This window comes from Nyctereutes procyonoides, unplaced genomic scaffold (assembly GCF_905146905.1).
Source record: "Nyctereutes procyonoides isolate TBG_1078 unplaced genomic scaffold, NYPRO_anot_genome, whole genome shotgun sequence".
NCBI lineage: Eukaryota > Metazoa > Chordata > Mammalia > Carnivora > Canidae > Nyctereutes > Nyctereutes procyonoides.
Window position 1 is genome coordinate 27,097,043 of NW_026575133.1, and position 19,732 is coordinate 27,116,774.

The window sequence follows — 19,732 nt, forward strand, 5'->3', positions numbered from 1 at the left end:
CTTGGGCTTCGCTGCCATGTCTCCTGATGGATGGCTCACGACGAGCTTTTAGCATATTATATCACACTCTTCAGCTTCGGTACGATTATTCTGTAATAAATGAAAGGATCACATCCTCTCATGAAGAATAGGCAGCAATGGTAGATCAATTTCTTAAAAAGATTTTCTCTTTATTACTGTCAAGGGGTTAGATCTAGGATAGTGTAGCATACAGATAATAAAGGTGAAATACAGGATACTTCGCAGATAACTACTATCCACTTTCTTTTTTCTGACAGTTATGGAGGAAAAAGAAAACCACAGATGTCTGATAAGACCCAGAGACGTCCTTTCATTATGTGTCTTAAGAGATAGGAGCAAGGGAGAGTAGAATAGAAAGAGACATCAGAAAAAATTAGGAAGGGAGAGAAAAAGACGGAATAGTCCTGTATTATATGGGTGGTTTCTGATTACTGCACATCTGCGGACAATATTTGAGATTTATTTCCTCTCCCTGGGGATTCCCTTGCCGGGCTAAAGTTGGCGCCTACAGCTCTGCAGAGCTTCTGTGGAAGGGTCCCTTGGCAGATTAAATTCCACGGTTTTGTCTTCATTCATAATCCATACTTTATACATCTCTGCAAATAACCACTGGAATTTAAACTAGAAAGCGGCAAAATGGTCCTGACTGTGGGTCTGAACAAAATTGGAACATTTGACTCTTTTGAAGTCATCCCCGATTGCTGTCCCTTTAACACTAGGCTAATCTTCTCCCATTGAAATGGTTCTTCCTCGCTTTTAGGATTACCAACAGGGAAGAATGAAAACAAAGACATCACAGCACAATTTCTCAAAATAAGTCTACGTGGACAACGTCCTTATGAAAATAAGTAGAAAATCACTGTAAACATTGAAAAGAGAAAAGAAGAAGGAAAGACATCAAACTGCTTGCCACTCCCTCTCCATACTGGCCCAGACTTGAGAATACAGTAAATATCCGTTTACGAGTGACCACAAGTCATCATGAGCAGCTTCCAGTTTTTAACAGAATTTATTTCAAGGCATAACCTCTAGGTCCGCGTAAGCACAATTCCAGATCCCAAAGCAATCCAAAGGCATTCACCCACATGAGAGAACCACATAGCCATTGCCACTGGGGTCCCTGAGACACGAGTATGCCATCCTTAGGTACCGAAGGCGGGGTCCAGACTACCCAACTTTTCAGTCGATCTGGAGACCTGGGAATGATGTACTTTAAGTTCAGGTAAAAATGTGTTCTTTTTCTGTATATGTTTATAAGACATCAATATTCTGTGTGCAAGAAAGAGAAATGAGAATACAGATTACAAAGAAATTATGAAACAGAGCCCATGAAACTAAATATATATAAATGTAAATGCAACTGAATAAATAGAAAAACAAGGATCCATCATCCACCATCCTAATACTACTGTTTTTAGCATTTTAATTCTTTCTCTTCTGATCTTTTTTCCTACATGTATAGGTATGTAAACACTTTCTTTTTAAAAAATGGTCATATGTGAATTGTGATAAAGCTTGCATCTTGGTTTTTTAATTTAGCATGATATCAGAAAGCATTGACAAAGTCCCTACACAATCTTAATAATCTATTTAGTGGATTTACCATCATTGATTATTCCCTTCTGACTACGAATGCATGTGGTGTCTAAATGGAATGTGTGTGCGTACGTATAGGATGCCTTCATGCATTCTGCTTTCCCTTTTTTCTGCCTTGTTCCTGCTTTTTTCCTTTTTTAAGGATTTTTATTTATTTATTTAACAGAAAAGAGAGAGCACAAGCAGGAGAAGCAGCAAAAAAGGGAGAAGCAGCCTCCCCACTATCCCAGGACCCCAGGATCATGACCTGACCTGAAGACAGATGCTTAACTGACTGAGCCACCCAGGTGCCCCTTCACTCTTACTTTTTCATCTTTATTTTCTTTTACCCCAATCCCTATATTATTCCCCTCCCCGCCGTAGGGAACAATTCTAACTCAATGAATTTGTTTTTGTTTGTAAGGGTTTTTTTTTCCAAAGCGCGCATTGCTGTTTATGTGCATGCATTTGTATTTTACATAAACGGTATTTGGTTATGTATCTCATGCTGTTTCTTACTTTTTTCACTGAGCACTAAGGTGCTCATCCCCATTGCTAAAGGTCTGTGCGCTCGCTTCCTTCCGCAGTAAACATTCCGGGGGGTGCAACCCCTACATGCCAGGGAAACTACCCACTCCCCACCCCTGCCCCATTGCTGCCTATAACTCTGTGCTTGTACATGTTCTTTTTGGGAACATACTTATGGTGTGTCCCTTTTTGGATCTACTGGGGGAATTTCTTGGGGACGTATATACAGGGTGAGATTGCTGGACCATAGGGCCCATAAGACTTTGTCTAAAAAGACCAAAACTGTTCTCAGCATGGCTGTAACTTTTTATATTTTTACCAGTAGTTCATGAAAACTTCACATCTCTCCATCCCTTGGGATGTCATCCCATTTCCTAATTTTCGCCAGTTTTCTAGATGTGAAGTGTATCTCTTCGCTGGTGATTTGTCGCTCTCTGATTACTAACACATTTGAGTGTCTTTTAATTTGCCTACTGGCTTTTTGGGATTCCTCTTTTGTAAGTTGTTCCTTCATACCTGCCCCCCCCCATTTTTCTACTGGGGCTGTGCTTTTCTTTTGGTTTGTGGGACTTCCTTGAATATTCCAGATTTATCTCTTGTCTATTCTCTATTTGTTGGACTTTTGTCTATTGGTCCATCAATTACTGAGAGTGGAATGTTAAAATCATTAACTATGCTTTTTTCCCCTTAACTTCTCCCTCCGGCTATTTATTTTTGAATGTGTTTCTATGCTCTGCGATTGGGTGCAAAGACATTTAGAATTGTTATGTCTTTCTGATTAGTGGACCCTTTTATTACTAAAAATCTCCCTCTCTTATCTCTTATAGTTTTCCTTGCCTTGAATCCTAAGTCTGATATTAATAAATCCACCACAGTTTTCCTATAATTTATACGTATAGTAAGGATTATGATATATCATTTCTATCCTTTTACTTTTAACCTACCAATGCCTCTCTAGCTTTATATTTTAAGGGAGACTTTTGTAAAGAAGGACTAGGTCTTGCTGTTGTTTTTGTTTTTCAAATCCAGTGGAATCAGGCTAAAAAGAGTCAATTCACAAAGATAATTTATCACACCAGTGATGGGTCTAGGAAAGTAGCAGCAAAGTGGGAATTGTTTTAGTAACCAAGACGGTGTCTGGTTAATTTGGAAGGAAGAATATTTTAAATTTAATTATCCAGGTGGCTTGGATTTACTAAGGTTTTTCTTGACCTCCAGCATCATGTTTTCTTGACAGTCCTGATTCAAGAATATATTACGGGAGGGAGGAAGGCACTTAATTTTAACCTCTTGGGGGAAAAAACAACAAGCAAAAAAAATCAAACCAGAAATTTTTGATTGTTTCTCTTTAGAACTCTGCCCATTACTGAAGATGTGCTCATCGGATAATTAAGTACCCTAGTGATAATCAGGGGCGTTAAGATGCTGGAACAGAAAGAAGAGATTTCATTATTTTCCAATAACCTGTAGTCTTTAGGCTGTGATGCTCCTAAGATCAATATTTTTATCTCTGTGAGGGCAGTGTACATTCATTTTGTTACACATCTAGCATTTCCAAAGAGGCCATTGTTTCACGCAAATGGAGCCGGCCCGGTGCTCTGTTGTTATAATGAATTCTCCTCCAAGATGCATAAAGTACTTGGAAAATTGCAAACTCCTGTTCTAACCAACATGATTTCCAGCAGTTTTAATGAGTGTTTTTTAAGGAAAAAAAAAAAATCACCCTGACAACTAACAGTTGTGTTTATCATCTCTCCTGCAAAATAGTAAAGACCTGACTGTTCTTCAGGTAATCAATTTCTGAGAACTGCTAATAACAGTTATAAGACCTAGTAAGTCCCCCAGGCTCCACAGCTCAACAGTTGTGTATAAGCTGTAATTTGCATTAAAAATGGTCATCTCATGACACAAATCCTGAGATCACACTAACGGCCAACTTTCATGTGAGAGATACAATTTATTATAAACACGACAAGTGCTATCCTGGAAGGCACGTGATTCACAATTCAGGTTTATCACAGAATTCTTATGTATCAGCCGTTTTAATTTAATCTCCACATTTCATTTCCTAGCTCTCAAACTAATGTAGAAATAACGTTTTAAAAATGCGTGGTTGTATCATGTGACACAGTTGCCGACTGACCTTTTTGAAAGAGTTTGCTAAATGATTAGAAGAATACTAATTTAAAATTCAGGCTTCAAGAAACATATGGGATCATAAGTTGAAATACTGTTTACAAAACTTTCCCTGACTCGTATTAAGGTTTTCTAGATGAAATAGGCTCTCTGTTCTGCTGTCTTTCAAATCTGAAAGAGGAAAACGTAGTTGTGAGGGTGGTTGTCTCCTAACTACGTTTTTGCATTGCCTCTGACTTTTGCTCACTCTGGTCTGCGAATCTGAAAAGGCCACATTAATGTGACACTTGCTAGGACAATGGCCGAGGTCCCTCTTGGTGGCTGAAAATCTACATCATGAATCTTGATGGGGAAAGATGTCATTCCATAAATATGTAAGATGTCCTTAAGCCAAGAGATCTATTATGTTGGCCCTATTTGTCAGACGCTAAGGAGCAACGTCATTCTCCTGAGACTCTGGGGAGGAGGGGGTGTCTCAGCAGGGGCCCCCTTCTGGAAGGAACACTTTCACAGGAAGCTGGCCCGAGGACTGTTTACTTCCTAGTTATGTTGCCAAAAGGACTCCAGCAAAAGTGGAAGACAAAGGACCATTATTTAAACTATACAAAGAGAAACCCCCAGCAATCGATACCTGCTCCAACCCTAATCATTTTGATGGGTTAGGCCAAGAAATTCAGGTAGAAGATGAATGTAGGCATGTGTTTAGTTTAGGAGCAAACCACGCTCTTTTATCTACTGTGTGGAATGTCATCTTTTGCTCTTTGATAGGATTACAAACCGGAAGTCAGATCTGGAAATTTGGGCTTCAAATAATTTCTCCCTTAGTCTTTTTTTTTTTAAAGATTTAAAAGATTTTTTAAAGATTTTTTTAAAAGATTTTTCTTATGTATTCAAGAGAGACACAAAGAGAGGCAGAGACATAAGCAGAGGGAGAAGCAGGCTCCCCGTGGGGAGCCTGATGTGGGACTTGATCCCAGGACCCCGGGATCACACCCTGAGCCTAAGACAGATGCTCAACCACTGAGCCACCCAGGCGCCCTCTCCCTTAGTCTGATGGAACACCTGACTCCCAGATATTTAAGCATGTTGAGGTAACAGGTAGGAAATGTGTAGCATACATGTTTAAAGCCCACCTTCTATGGGAATGATTGCACATGATACCAAGTAACTACAGTTTACGGTTTTCAGGGAAAACAGAAGGAATAAAATTATTCACCAAGTCGGATTTTGGATGGTTATCAATGGCCTGGGGGAGACTAACCGACGGGTAAAAATGCTACCTGTCAGCACCAAACAGATGCTGTGACCATACATACCTGTATACTCTGCACACCTCCAGCTTCGGAGCCTGTCCTGTATGCCCTAAAAATAGGAGGGCCGTGAGAACATGCAGATGCCCACAACTTAGTTTTATTTAGGAAATGATACTCTTTCCCACCATTTTTGTTTGTCACTATGTCAAGGAATATTTGCAGGGAAGTGGGGACTGGGGGGGGGGGTGAACCTTCTGCAAATGTAAACTGTAGAGAAAAAAAAAGGTAACAAATGATAAGAAGAAAAATTGAACCTATCTTTCTTTTCATGAATGAATGTTGAATATAACAGTTTAAACAAACTTTCGGCAAATATTTTTCTGTCTGTCAATCTCAGAGTCTTAAAATCAAGCAGGGAGGGAGGGGTCACGGAGGTGAAGCTCAGCGTTCCTGCCCAGCTTGACTCTCTCGACTTTGTGGGGGAGCAAGTGGCCCTCCCTGAAATTTTGGTCCAGGTCTGAGAATATAAACTCCTGCCTCTGGATGATTGGAGCCCTTACACTGGGGGACAGTTCAGATCTAAGGGAAAACAGATTTTTTTTTTTTTTTAAGAAACCACATTTTGCCTGTGGCCCCACCCGCAAAGTGTGAGGATGCCAGCCAGCTCCAGAGAGCACCACAGAGAAAACACCCACAAGAGGAGACGCATTAGGCTGGCAACCAGCTGTGTGTAGCTAATCTCTGCTTCTCTGTGTGTCTCATGCCAGGCTTTGTTGGCTGCAGCAATGCCCCCTCCATATTTATGCTCCTCGCTCTCCTTTCTGACCTTGAAAATGCATGGAAACGGTTTCCTCTGCCGCCTGTGCTAAGAGACAGCAGCAAAGTTCATCCAGGGCAGGGAGGGAGCGCAGGCCGTTCACAGGTTTTGCTGGAAGGCTCTGTGCAAATCAAATCCCCTCCGCACCGGGGTAAGACCCGTCCAGGACAGGCCCCGCAGGCTGGCTGGAGAGTAGAAGCAAAGGCCCTGTGCACGTCTTTCTGCGCTTTCCAGACAGCAGGAGGCACCCTGATGGGGCGGCCAAGGGGGCACGCAGAGGGCCCGTCGAGCAGAAACCCAAGCCATCCGGGGCCTGGTGGACAGACGCGGAGGCAACACTGTGTTTTGCCTTTTGCAGGCCAGCCTGGGCCTACCCCAATGCAGGACACTTTGGGCATCGACGTGGGACTACTACCAGGAAGACAGCCCGAAGTGGGTTAGGCTGGGTTCCAGTGGGGGATCATGCTCACGGCCAGGGTGTGATCTCAGGCCCGCGGCCCACGGGTGAGCACCGCCAGCGGCCCAATGTGTCAGCCCCGGGGCTGCTGCCCAGCGCTTCCCCTGACCACACTTCCCTTCTAGAGGCCAGCCGAGGCGCAGAGGGTGTGCTGGGTGCCCTTTCCTGTCCGCTGCAGCGGGCCACAGGGCGCCCAGACTGAACAGGATTTCTGGGCGTGTCGGTGAGGGTGTTTCTGGACGAAGTTAGCGTCTGAATGATTGGTGGGCTCAGTAGGAGAGACTGTCCTGCGATCCACTGAGGGCCTGAGCAGAGCAAAGGGAGGAGAGGAAGGGGAATTTGCCCGTTTTGCTTTCTGCCTCACTGGTTGAACTGGGGTATCCGTCTTCGCCTGCCTTCGACCAGGGTGGACACCATTGGCTCCTCTGGTTCTCAGGCCTTCAGACTCAGATGGAGTTCCACCGCCGGCTTTCCTGGGTCTCCAGCTTGCAGATGGCAGACCGTGGGACTCCTCAGCCTCCGTAACCGGGTGAGCCAGCTCCTCATCATAAATAGCTGTCATCTATCTCTCATCTATCTATCTATCTATCTATCTATCTATCTATCTATCTATCTATCATCTATCTATCTCTCTACCTACCTCTCTACCTATCATTTATCTACCTACCTACCTGCCATCCATCTATCTTCTATTGGTTCTGTTTCTCTGGAGAACCATGGCCAACACAGAAGGAGAATGCTTGGGCAGCACATGTTCTAGAGTCAGGGTCAGACCTGTGTCAAAGACACACAAAGTCAGCACTCATCTGATCCCATGCTGCCCAAGAGCAGGTAAGATGGCGGTACTCACAACAGGATGGTGTCTACACCTGCCCATGGGGTTCTAGAGAGGTGGCTGAGCCTCAGGTGTAGAGGCATCAGATGATTTAGGTGACACAGGACTAGGCAGTGGTTACTGATGGAGTCACCCAGTGATAAAATTATTCTGTTTCCAGTCCTGGGTCCAGCCTAGAACAAAGTTCCATAAGACATTCGACTTGGCACCTTTCTGATGCCCACCCAGGCTCAGAGCCTTCTGCAGACAACTGTTAATATCATTGTTTTGTGTTTATTGCACTTGTTTTTCTAGTTATTTTTCCCCCCATTTGTGAAAGGTGATATTTACTTTCCATTTTCAGAAGTGACACAAAAATTTAAAATTGATATATTGTTTCATGAAAGGTAATCAATTTAAAGAAAACAGCGACGCCTGGGTGGCTCAGCAGTTGAGCATCTGCCTTTGGCTCAGATGGTGATCCCGGGGTTCTGGGATCGAGTCCTGCATCGGGCTGCCTGCTTCTCCCTCTGCCTGTATCTCTGCCTTTCTCTCTCTCTCTGTGTCTCTCATGAATAAATAAATAAAATCTTTAAAATAAAATAATTAAATAAGAGGACAAATGGTGTACAAATTTCACTAAGTTTGGAAAGCATTAGCACATGACATAGGATGCAGTCTTGACTTTGAACCCGGCCCTGCCTTTCCCCAGTCATGTAGCCTTGTGCAGATCACTTATTTATCGTTAGTGCAATGAGATAATGGAAAGGGGGAATTCTTCTTGAGGTGGAAAATAATAATTAATTATTATTTATTGTGACCGCTATTGAATTGTTATGTTAAAAAGTATCACATCCCAGTCCAGCCTGTAATTGTCATTTGTGGCCATGACCACTGTGGGGTGGAGGACGAGGGTGGGCAGAGAGCCACAGTGCCCCCACAAGGTAGGGTTGCCCAGAGAGGAGTTTGGAATGGAGTTTGGATGCCCAGGAGCAGGGATTGCAGACTATTCATCAGATGAATGGCTTCCCGATGGTGTCACAAGGTCAATGAAATATTTGTCAGCTATGCCAGGGACACAAGTTCCTGGTCATCCAGGGAAGGGGGCGGAGGGCCCTTGTCAACACAGGATTCAGAGAGGAGTTTTAGGGAGCCCTAGAGCTGGGAACCCATCTTTGTGTTATGGATGGAGGCACTCGGCCAACAGCAATCCCTGCTGCAGAGAGGCCAGCCCTTCACTGAGCGAGAGAAGGAGGCATGTCCAGTGTCCATCAGTCTACACCCAGATGGTTAGATCCACTTCCTGAGATGGTGTGCAAGGTGCTCCTGCAGGGTTCCTGCTGGCTTCTTACCCTGAGGGAGACTTCAAAGAGGAAGGTCAGTGGTACTGTGCAGCTCCTCCCACAGTCTTGGGGCCATGCTCATACCAGTTTTCTCATTGCTTTGTTTTGCATTTTTTTAAACAAGTTTATTGAGGCAAAGTTGGCATATAATAAACAACACATATTCAAAGCCTATATATAGTCTGATGAGTTTTGACTTGCTATGTACCCGTGAATCACCCTCCACAGATATTTGTATTTTCTTCCAACCATTGACTATTATAAATAAAGCTGCTACAAATGCTGGAGTACAGACTTTGTGTGAGCAATGCCTTGATTTCTTTTGGGTAAATACTTGGGAATGGAGTGGCTGGGTCCTGTGATAGGTCTATGTTTAGCTTTTTTGAGAGAATGTCAAAATGTTTTCAAAAGTAATTGTATCACTTTACATTTCAACTTCCAGCATAGGAGGATTCATTCTAGTTCCCCCAGATTCTTGCCAGCACTTGGTGTGGTTGGCCCTTTTTCTTCCGACCATTGTGGTGAGTGTGTAATAATATCACATTGTGGTTTTAATTTGTGTCTCCTTAACTGATGAATAATGCCACGTGGTTTTTCACATGCTTACTTGGCTTATTTGTCATCTGTATATCTTCTTTGATAAAGTGTTCAAATATTTCCCCATATTAATATTGGGTTAACTTCTTATTATTCAGTTTAGAAGGTTCTTTATATATTATAAATACAAGGCCTTTGTCAGACGAACTTTTATAAATATTTTGTCCCAGGCTGTGGCTTGCCTCTTATGTTCAGAGCAGAGACTTTTAAAGGGCAAAAGTTTTAAATTTTAATGAAGTCAATGTACTGATTTTTTATTGTGTAGTTTGTGCTTTTTGTTATATTTAAGAAATTTTGGACAAATCCACATCATTAGGGCTTTCACCTATGTTTTCTCTAAAATTTAAAAAAATTAATTTCCTACATTTAGATATGTGATCTATTTCATGTTAAGTTTTGTATGTGATGTGAAGTAATGGGTGCGGTTCTCTCTCTCTCTCTCTCTCTCTCTCCCTTTTTTTTTTTTTTTTGGCATTTGGAAATCCAACTGCTCTGGCACCATTATGCTTTTCTCATTGAATTACCTTAGCCCTTTTATTGAAAAGCATATGATATATGCTGTGATATATGCATGGGGTGGTTTCTGGACTCTATTCTGTTCCATTGATCTCTGTGTGGCAATACCACATTCTCTTGATGGCAATAGCTTTTTATTAAGTCTGGGAGTCTATATGCTCCAACTTTGTTCTCCTTTTCCAAATTGTTTTGGATATTCTAGGTCCTTTGCATTTCTATGTACATTTTATTTATTTTTGATATTTTAAAAAGGTTTTATGTATTTATTCATGAGAGACATGTAGAGAGAACAGAGACACAGGCAGGGGAGAAGCGGGCTTCCTGCAGGGAGCCCGGTGTGGACTCCATCCTGGAACCCTGAATCATGCCCTGAGCCGAAGGCAGATGTTCAACCACTGAGCCACTCACAGGCCCCTCTATCTATATTTCAAAGTCAGTTTTTTTTTTAAAGATCTTTTTTTAAAGATTTCATTTATTTATTCATGAGAGACACAGAGAGAAAGAGGAGCAGAGACACAGGCAGAGGGAGAAGCAGGCTCCATGCAGGGAGCCCCATGTAGGACTTGATTCCAGGTCTCCAGGATCACACCCTGGGCCCAAGGCGGCGCTAAATTGCTGAGCCACCCGGGCTGCCCTCAAAGTCAGTTTTCTGGGGTGTCTGGGTGGCTGAGTTCGTTAAATGGCTGATTCTTCATTTTGGCTCAGGTGGTGACCTCAGGGTCTTGGGATGGAGCCCCTGCTCAATGGGGAGTCTGCTTCTCTCTCTCCCTCTGTTCCCTCGGCTCATTCTCTCTGTCAAACAAATAAAATCTTTTTTTAAAAAAGTCAGTTTTCCAGTCATAACTTGCCTTTCTGCATGACAAAGACTCTAGGCACTTTTTAAAAAAGATTTATCCATGAGGGAGAGAGAGAGAGAGAGAGAAAGCAGGAGAGTGTGGTGGGGGAGAGAGAGGGGGAGAGGGAGAGAGAGAGTCCTAAGCTGACTGTGCGCTGAGCCCGGAGCTCCACATGGGGCTGCATCTCACCACCTTGACATCACCACCTGAGCCGAAGCCAGGAGCCGGCTGCACAGCTGACGGGGGGGGGGGGGGTCCCCCGGGTGCTCCGTGACAACCCCAGGCATTTTGGGGCCCCTTGGAAAGTGGTGAGTGGAGCTCCTCTGTGTGAAACAATAATTGGGCAAAGCTGTCCTGTCTCTGCCTTTCTCTCTCTCTCTTTCTCGGTGCCCCTTACCTCTAAATTGCTTAATTATTCAAGGAATACTCCTGGCAATTAAAATTCTTATTATATAGTCATGGTCTATGTCAAACACGTCTTCATGGTTGAATCTCTTCTCTCATCTGGATGCCAGCAATCAGGCAGGAGAGATGAAGATGGTGGAACACTTATTTTAATAGGCTGGAAGGCTTCCTGGCACGTTTTGAGTAAATTGTGCTACAGTCATGCGGAACTGGATTAATGTCTGTTTTATAAATAAGGTCCAAATGGTATCACTTTGCGAAGTGCAGCAGCCGGAGTCACCAGGTTGCCTCTCTGTCTGCTGTGTTAGGCAGCATTTGTGTCCTTACGGTCTTATTTTTAACTCGGGAGCGGAGGGAAGGGACTTTATGGGATGGGGTGCCAGAGAGCTTCGTGTGACAGCCCAGGGTGACCTAGCACAGGATCCAGGCACGCGGGCTGTATAGGGCACAGGGCTGGGGCCAGTCTGGGAGAGCCGAGGGCACAGATGTTCCCTGCCAGGGGAGGGCCCTGCCAGCGAATGCCACGAGAAAGGTGGGAGCTGGGTGTCTCCTCGTGCTCGCCCTAGTCCCAGCCTGCAGGAGAGCCGGCCACGGAATGCTCTGAACACCACATGTGTCTCAGTCATCAAGGACTCATTTTCAACCTGCGGTCATGCATTACCTGCATTCTTTTACATTTATTAGAAAAAAGGTCTTGGGCGGGGGGCTGGGTGGCTCAGTGGGTCCAGGTGATGATCCCGGGGTGCTGGGTGCTGGGATTCCCTCAGCAGGGAATCTGCTTCTCCCTCTCTCCCTCCGCCTCTCCCCTCCTGGCCCCCACTTGTGCTTGTATTTTTTTTGAAAAAAAAAAAAAAAAAAAACAAAAACAATATCTTGGCCTCCCTAGGCTCCTCCCACCTCCCAAACCAAACCAAAACAATAAAAGTCCTCCCTTCCTGAATTGAGTTCACAGGATGGGTTTTTAATAAATTTAATTTTATATAAATCAAACCTTTCCCTTTTGGGGGGTAGGATTCCTACTTTGCGTCAGGCCCTGGGCCATAACAGGAAAGGCTGGGGTGGCCCCTGACCTCCAGGAGGGCATGGCCTCAGGCAGAGAGGAATTAACCCATAAATCATTAAAGGCAAATGGGAGCTGGGAGGGCTGTGGGGTGGGGGTGGGGGTGTCAGGTGCCTCCTTCAGCGGCTCTGCTGGGAGCACCGAGGGACCACTCCACTTTCAGGGAGAATCTCAGCCAAGAGGAGGCGTTTGAACTGAGCCTAAACATTGGTACCCATCAGTTTTATCAATCTATTAATGATAAAAATGACAACACCACCACATCACAGCACTTCAAGGGGCCAGGCATCCACTGAATGCTTTATGGAATTTCTCTTCTAATCCTCCAAACAATCCCCTATTGACATAGATATATATGTGATTATTATGTTATATGTAATTATGATGTGATACGTATTCTGGTTATCAGTGTAATATGTGTAATGTATTCCATATGCATATAGCCCCCCCCTTTCTCAGATAAAAAAAACTAAAGCAGGGGAAGAGGCCAAGTCATGTGGCTGAGGTTCCGCAACTAATAAGCATAAGAGCCAAGATTTGAACCCAGACTCTGATGCCAGAGCCCAGGCGTTAGCAGAGAAAAACCTTTCTTTACATTAAATGGACACATGTTAAATGCTGAGTGGAACTACTTTGGCTCTTTTTATCTGGAATGTTTCAATGTTTAAGCTTCAGGGTGTTGAAAAGGCACAGCTCAGCGCGTCCTCTCCGTTGTGAAGTGCAGGGCCACTGACCAGCCAGAGCTTCTGCATGCACGCAGGCTGCGGCGGGACCACGCGCACCACCCTTGTGCCCTACGTGCATTCATGGAGCTAAATAAGACTTTACTAGCGACAATAACATCCGTCAGTTATCTGTGCTGTAGTGTAAACAATGAAATTCTTATTATGTACTCAGAATCCACAAAGCCATTTCCATGGAAACTCTGTTTTCATGTCATATCTTTAATGAATAGGTAATGAAAAAAATGCTGCATTTACAACTTCATTACTAGTTTAAAAAAGAAAAAAGAAAAGCACACGCTTGCACACACAGAAACCCAGCTGTAAATTTGAATTACGGTCACTGTCATTTCTTAGAGCGTGGGGAACACACAGAGGAGTTTTCAAGGCTGTCACGTTGGACTGAATGAATGGGAAAAAGACAAAACATTTTTTGTACTGCCAAACCCTACCTGTCAGTCCAAAAACTTTGAGTGTTTAGCCTCACTCTTGATCTCATTATGATTTTAATAATTCTGGCACCACATAACTCCCCCGGCCCACCTCAGAAACGAGCATATCTGGGAAGGGATGGAGGAGAAAAACCAAACATGCCCTCCTTATTTCCTGCAGGGGCCCCAGCTGACCTGCCTCTGTTTTACGAGACGATAGGGATCTGATTTGCCATTAAAAAATTGCTTTAATGTAGCATGAAAGATTGTCTGATCACGGCATCTAGTCACGGAGGGGAAGGGATCCATTCTTGGGACATCAGTGTAAGGATCTTAAAAAGGACATTTATGAGAATTATTAACAAAAAACTAGGTAGCCTCCATCCTGATGGTATGATCAAGACATGTGAGCAGGCCTGGAGGGACAGCGGTGTAGCCACAACGTGATAGGGAAGAGGAAGAGGCCGTGAGGCTGTCTCCAGGTACACAACTACCCACCATCTTCTGGAATGTTCTCAAGTGGACCGGGTTTTCCCTGCTGCTGCCCCCACCCCTCCTCGCTCCAAGCCATGAATGCAATGCACAGATGGGGTACAAAATCTCAGCGGCAGTTCGATCAGCAAAGAAAAATACTTAAAACCTGATGCCCTCTCCATCAATCCATCTTGTCTCCCTGTCCTTACCCAGGTCAAGTGTCAGATTGCTTAGGAAATGTTACATGTTTCCCTGCATGGTCATGAATTATCATGCCACTGAGCAGTGACATTTAGTTAGTTCACGGGGCAGCAGGTCCTCGTTCACCAGACCCCATCACTTGAGGCTTGTGATAATCACAACAATAACTGCGCTGAGGCTCACCTTTGTCCATCCCTGGAGACAGTGTGCTAAGAAAGTCCACAGGGAAAGAAAGATAGCAGGGAAGATACGTAGATCACTTCCAAGTGCCCTTGGGGAAACAATGCCTGCTTGTCTATAAAACGTAACTTATCTATTCACTAAAAATTTTTTCCCTAAGAGCTCTGGACAGGTGATCATTTTTTTCAATGTAACTCCAAGTATGTGAAAATAATAGGGCTGCGTTTCTTAAATAATACTCTGTGGATGAGAGGCTCCAAGCTGTCGTGGAGAAAAACATTGTCTAAATTCCCTTTTTGTGCTGGCTCCGTGGCCTCGGGAAACTCCCTTCCCTGGGCCTTGGCTTCCTCATCTACCCGTTGAATGAGTAGGACAAGATGATCTCTGAGCATCTTCTTGTTTCAATATTTTATGAATTCATGTGCTTTTCACCAAACCCCGGGCTGAGCCCCCACCTCCATTAAGCCCAAGCCCAGAGTTGCCTGCCTGATGGTCTGATACCAACACTGCCTTTGGAAGCATTGTCGGGGCTTCTGACTTGGCACGTGTCATTTGTCTGTTTGTCATCTCTGTCCATGGTGACGCTGTAGGTCTTCCTCCACACCGGCCCTTGGTCACACCTCAGCTTCCGCTTCCCTGAGGGACATTGGTCTGTGTCTTTGCGGACCCCTCACATGGACTTGGGTGGGCTGCACTGCCAGTGTCTTAGCTGTTAAAAATGTTCAACACACCCTTAGAATCCGGACACAGCATGTCGAGCCATTTGTGCGTGGTGTGGTGACAAACCCAGAGATGAACTCGAACATTGACTCTGTGTGGGGGATGCAGGGGAGCGGAGAGCTTTGGGACAAGGGTTCCAGGCCCCAGGCTTGTAGTTAGGCCTTCTGGGTTTGGGGTCCATCCTGGGCAAACCAGTCTGAGCTTCGGTCTGCAAGTGAGAAGGTTAACACCTACCCCCTGAAAAGCATTCTGGGTGGGGGGGGTGGCCCAAGGACCAACCCCCCCCCAAAGATAATGAGGTGAGACTGATTTGTAAACTGGAACATGCAATACATAGTTTTAGAGGAAAGTCAGAGCAGGCTCCCCTTCCTCTGTACCTGCCAGCCTCACTGCTGGCCCCGAGGACCCTTTGGCCCACCCGCTATTGCAGTTAGGTGGCTGCTATGTGCTGTGTGCCTCTCCATAATCTTTTCTTACAGGTTAGTCTTTGCATTTCTTGTTTGTACCCACAGCACCTTCCAAGGTGGGCAGAAAGTACTCTGTGATTATAACCCTGCATGAATGCTTTGGTCATTTGCTAGCAAATAGCTACAGAATCTACACCAAATTACAAAATGGTTTTCCCTACAGCTGAGTCATCTTCTAAAGGACAAACAACCCTGTCAATTCACATTTTCATCCCCAGAACTCTATCCTGAGGACACAGTTTGAAGTACATAAAAAGTTTTATATGTGAAGATGTTAATCAAAGAGCTGTTTACCATAGAAGTTTTGATCAACATTCAACAAAGAGCTGTTTTTAATAGGGAGAAGGTTTGATTAACATAAATGTCCAGTATAGGAAAGTGAGTCAATAGATATTAGGGTCTGAAGGATAGAGACTGCAGTGCAGTTGCTCAAAATGATATCTGGAAAGCAGAAATGCTTCAGGGTCACATCTCATCAGGGTAAAAAGGGTAAAATTGAATATTCACCACTCATTTTCTCATTTGACAGGTATTTCTCGAGCACTTCCCATTCTCGAGGCGTCCTTAGAGGTCCGGGTGTAGCAGCGCACAAGCCAGTTCCCACCAGACTCCGGGGGAGCTAACACAGGAGCGCTGTCTGGGGGTGGATGGAAACTGACAGGGAACAGGTAAAGGCAAGGGGAATGGCAGGGGCAGTGAGGCCACATAGAGAGGATGATGAGAGGAGGGATTGGAGGCATCAGGAAAATCGTCTCAGTACAAGCGATATTTAAGCGGAGATCTGAATCGCGAGATGGAAACACACACGGGAATATCAGTGGGAAGAGCACTCCAGGCGGAAGAAAGAGCCAGTGCAAAGGTCCTGAGGTGGGAACAAGGGTGGCTCATCTGAAGAGTAAACAGAGGGTAGCATGGCACGAGTACAGTGGGTCGGGGACAAGTTGTGCGAGGAAATTGGAGATCAAGCAGGACCAGATTCCAAGGCCTGATGAAGAAGCGAAAGCAGCCAGGAGGCTGAGGGGCAGACAGAAGGAACCCAGGAGGGTGTGATGTGTGGGAACTCAGGAGAAGGATGGAGAACTCAGCTGTGTGCCACGCAGTAGCGTCAGGAAGGTGGGAACAGACAAAGAAGTACTGGTTTTCACAACATGGAGATGAGTGAGGACACCAGTAAGAGACACGTGCCTCCCTGAAACCAGTCAGAAGCCTGGTTGGTTCTTCTGAGGAATTCTGGTGAGATGGGATAGGGGACAGCTGGAGGGGGCTGTGGGATACAGGGGCTTCTTTACCCTACGATAGGAGCTCGTGTAGCCTATTTATGCTGTTGGGAATGAAGAAGGAGATGCTGATGATTCAGGAGACAGAAGATAAGCAAATAGTCAGAAGATGTTCAGATAGGAGCAGGACAGGCAGGACACAGGGGGTAGGGGTGGCTGGGCTGGTGGCATTGGTCACGGGAAGATGAGAGAGACACAGGAAAGTTCTCGTGTGTGTATGTGTGCATGTGTGTGTGTGATTTTAGTAAGGAGAAGTTATGACGTAGGGTCACAGTGGGTGCCCATTAGGACTCGTGGCTGTGAGTTCTAACGTCCCCTCACCCGCAGCACAAAAGTGAGCTTCTCTCTGGCAACATCCAGCTGCTCATGTGAGCATGGGGAGGTAAGCCGGATGATCACATTTATATAACACCCAAGCTAAGATGACGGCAAGGAAACGCACTAGAATGCTCATGGTGGGTATCTTTCGATGGCAAGACCATGGCTGGCATCTTTTTTCCTCCTTTCAATTTTATATGCCTTCTAAATTTTCTATGTGGAGCTTTACTAATAGTGGAACGTATTAGAAGAAAAAAAGATGGAAGCAAAGGTGAGGGTAGTCACAGCTTGCTATATGTCAGATATTTCTATCTGCCAGGCTTTCTCCATGATATTCCAGCAAAGCATTCAAATCAGCTGGGGAGTCTTTCCAATCAGCTTTTTTAAAGTCAGATTTTATTTTGGGTAATTTGAGATGTCAAGAAAAGTTGCAAAGATAGTACAGAGAATTTCCATAGACCATTCACCCATAAATTGACAATATCTCACATAAGCATGTTAAATTTGTCAAAATTAAGAAATTATCACTGGCGCATTGCTATAAACCAAGTCACAGACAGTGATTGGGTTTGCCAGGTTTTTCCATGAACATCCTTTTTTTCTTCCAGGAACTGGTGTGAGATACCACATTGCATTTATCCAATTGGCTCTAAAAGATTCCTCGGCCAACATGCAAAAATTGTTAATTTTATCGACCTTGTAAGGTCACTGTGAGAATTAACTGAAATAATCTGTAGGAAAAAGCTTTGTAAACTGTAAAGTGCTGCACTAAATTGGAGGAGGATGATAATGCAAACTTCACATTGGGGCCAGCCCCAGGAGCTGAAATGGATGGGGAAAATAATCACAGAAACTGCCTTTGTAAACCATTTTGTATTCCTTGAAGTGCTTTAGAGTCTCCTCTACTAATAAAAAGCTACCATGTCTTGCTTACTGTATATGTTGAGCTGTGTGTTAAGTGTGGGTATTAGTTTCCTGGGGCCACTGCAACGAAGTGCCACAAACTAGGTGGCTTAAAACAACAGAAACTTAATGTCTCTGGAGGATGGAAGTTTAAAAATGAAGTGTTGGGGGGTTGGATCCTTTCTGGATGCTCTTAGAATCTGTTCTGTGCCTCTCTCCCAGCTTCCAGTGGTTATCAGCCATCTACAGGGGCGTTCTCTGGACTGTAGACATGTCTCTCCAATCTCTGTCTCTGTCATCACAGGTCTTCTCCCATGCATGTGTGTGTGTCTGTGTCTCTCTGTCCAAATTTCCCATGTCTTATAAGGACATCAGGCATTGGAATAAAGTGCTCTCTAACACGATATGACCTCATCGTAACTCAACTACATGTCCAAAGACCCTATTTCTAGACAAGGTCACGTTCACAGGTTCTGGGTGAGCACTAGTCAACCCGCTATAGAGCTTGAATCCATGAGTTCACTTCATACCACTTATTAACCTTACAAGACAGATATTTTTATTAAATCTCAACTTAAGACAGAAAAACAGAGACTTAAGAGTAACTTGCCCTAAGTCCACTGGCATAAGTGGCTGTGCTCAAACACTGGTCTTAAGCCCCATACTCTTCACTATCCTGTGTTTCTCAGAGTAGAGTTCAAGGTCATATTTTTGGAATACTCTAAGTCTTAAGAATAATTCAAATATGCTGTTCTTTTTCTGACAATACTCTTCTAAAAATCCATGTTAGCATATGATGGAGTCTTGCCACGTGACCCAGTGGGTCCCCAGCGCCCCCCCTTGCAGCTGTGGCTGGAACCGTGTTGGAGTCAGGCCAGCCACAGGCACAGAGGATGTGTAGGAAGAAAACTCAGCTCGCCAAGCCAAGGCCAGAAGACATCACTGTGTGCCGGGTAGATGGGATTCCTGGAGGCTGCAGCGAGGAAAACTCCTGTGGCAGGGAGGTGAGGATGGCGTCATCATGAGACATGGGGAGTATGGTTCACAGAACAACCCGGACCCTGTAGGGGAGCAGCCGGGAGGAGAGCCATACTGCAGAGATTTAGTTCTGGCACAGCATCATCTGCCACATTAAATCCACGCTTTTAATTGGACTTTTATAGGTTTTATGGTTTTGTTTGTATTTAATCTTTAAATTTGTTTTGGTTTTTATAGATGTATAAAAGCTATAAACATAAGGAGATTATATCTAATTTATGTTTGCACATTTTTGAGTAATGTTATAATAAAAAGAATTAAGGTCAACTTGAGGAATTCACGAGATTTTTCTGTAGTTGGAGAAAAACCATCTCTTGCTCTCCCTTCCCTGCTGACCGCCCTCCTGCTGTGGCGGGCGGAGGAGGGGGTGCCAGAGGGTGTGCTTTCACCCTGCTTTAGCGGGGAGGAAACGGGGTCCCAGGGAAAGCAGGCGACTTCCCAAGTGATGTCACCCAGATGGTCCACCAAACCACTCAGGACTGCAGCCCGTACAGGGCGGCAAATTCAGTTCAAACCAGCTGAAAACTTAAAGGGAATTTTTTGGTAGTGTTACTAAATCAACCTGGAGTAATGTGTGCTTTAGGCTGGTTTTGATTCGGGACCTAGACATGTATCCAGGACTTGGTTCTCTCTTTCTCTTAGG